This window comes from Drosophila ficusphila, unplaced genomic scaffold (genome assembly GCF_018152265.1).
Source record: "Drosophila ficusphila isolate 14025-0441.05 unplaced genomic scaffold, ASM1815226v1 contig_414, whole genome shotgun sequence".
Lineage (NCBI taxonomy): Eukaryota > Metazoa > Arthropoda > Insecta > Diptera > Drosophilidae > Drosophila > Drosophila ficusphila.
The window spans coordinates 24,743,583-24,745,860 of record NW_025064328.1 but is presented as its reverse complement, the minus strand read 5'-3'; positions in this window follow the sequence as shown (position 1 = coordinate 24,745,860).

Below are 2,278 nucleotides of genomic sequence, written 5' to 3'. Positions count from 1 at the left end.
GTACATTTATGTCCTAAAAATGCTACTTCATGTTTAAAAAATATGCATTTTTCTGGATGTAGCTTTAAGTTATACCGTTGGCATGTTTTAAAAACGTCTTCTAGATTATCAAGCATGTGTTTTTCTGAGCACCCTATAACTATTAGATCGCCCATATAAAGGAACGCTTGAGAGGGTTTTAACCCTGCAAATGCTAACGTCATCATTCTTTGGAAAGAGTTTGGGGCTATTTTTAATCCGTATGGTAGCCTTTTAAATCTGTAGAATCCTCTGTCTGTGGAGAATGACGTGATGTCACGAGATGTTTCTTCTAGTTCTATTTGGTGGAATCCTGACATCAGATCTAAGCAGGAGAAATATTTTGCACGTCCTAATTGGTCTAAAATGTCGTCCATTCTAGGTAGTGGGAATTTGTCGGCTATTAATTGTTTATTTATTTTTCTGTAGTCTATTACTAGGCGCCACCTTTTTTCAGTGCTGCCAGGTAACGATTTTTTTGGAAGTAATAAAATTGGGCTGTTGAATTCAGACATTGATGGTTCTATTATTTTGTCATTTATAAGTTTGTCTATGTGTTTATTTATTTCTCCTTTTTGATTATGTGGGATTCTGTAGTTCTTTGTGTATACTGGTGTATTGTCTTTCAAGGTTAGTCTCTGTTTGTAAAAGTTATTAAATGTAATTTTATCGTCTTGTTTAGCAAATATGTCTGTATATTCATTGCACAAATTGTATATTTCTGTTTTCACGAATAATGGGAAGTTCTTTTCTAGAGTTGACATAATGTCCTTTTGATGTTGTTTTGTTTGTGTGTGTGCAAGATTGTATAGTTCGTAGTCAGATAGTTGTTCATTCTTAAGTTTTGTCTTCTGTATTTGGACTTCTTTAGAGTTAGTGTTAATAATGCGGACGAAGGGGCTATTTTTTGAAATTATTGTATTAGCTATGAATACACCTGGATGGATTTCTTGGTTTGGGATTAATATTTCGTTTTCTTTGTTGTTTATTGTAATTTTTTCTATTATTTCTGTTCTGGCTGGGATTATTTTGAGGTTTTATTAGTATTGGGATTAATGTTTCTTGATTTTGATAAGGTTGGTTAAGAATAAGTATGTTGTTTTTGTAGTCAAGAAGGCAGTTATAATTTTTTATAAAATCTAGGCCTTAATCCATCGTACGGGATTGGGAAGTCATCTTTTACTATATGAAAGGTATGTGGTAATGTTGTGTTATGGGTAGTCAGTTTTAGTTGAATTTCTCCTAATGTGTTTACCGTACTTTTCCCTATTCCATGTAAACTTGTGCGTTTGTTTCTGTTAATTTGGCTTGAGTTTGGTAGTATGATTTTTTGTTTTATTAAAGAGATGTCACCACCGGTATCTAGTAATAATGTAATGTTTATTCTGTTTATTCTTAATCTAATACAGATATTGAGGTTTTGACTTAGTGTATAAAGTATGTGTGTACTTAATTTGAACTCAGGGGACGTAAAGAGTTTTCCTGCTGCTCTTCTTCGTTTATGAATCTATTATTATTATTAGTGTTTTCATTTTCTTCATTTATAAATCTAATGTTATTATTGTTCTCATGGCTTCTATTATTGTAGTTATTTCTACTATTTCTTCTATTGTTGCTATATCTATTACTACTATAGTTATTGTTGCGATAGCTACCATTATTATTGTAGCTGCTGTAATTTCTATAATTTCCATTAAAATTTGTTGATCTGTCATTTTGGTTTGTAGGACTTCGTTTTGAAAGGAGTATTGTGTTATCTGTTATATTAGTAGAGCTACTAACAAACTTAGCTATTACTTCGTTCATGTTTGTAAATTGACCAGCCTCCATTATTGTTTTTAATTTTTCGTTTGTACAATTTAGTACAATGGCCCTGACAGCTACCCTAGTCGCGTATTCATTTGCTGTTTCTGGCTTTAACTTATCTATGATATATGCACGTTTTAGTGCCTTTGTAATTGTTTCAGTTTCGGATGTATATGCGTTAGCTGTTTTCCCGTGTTGTTGCAGATTTATTAATCGGGCTTCTAGTACCTGTACTGATTCTCCCTTTATATTTATTTTTAGAGTCTCTATAATTTCTGCAATAGTTCTTTCTTCTGTAACAAGTAATCTTACATCACCTTTTAGCTTTGTTTTGATTATTCGAATTGCTGTTGACTCATGTGTACCCTTGATGTCGTCTAAAAGTTCAAGTGAGTCTATAAAACTTTGAAGGTTTTCAGCCTTCCCATCAAACTCTTGGATCAATTTTGACGCT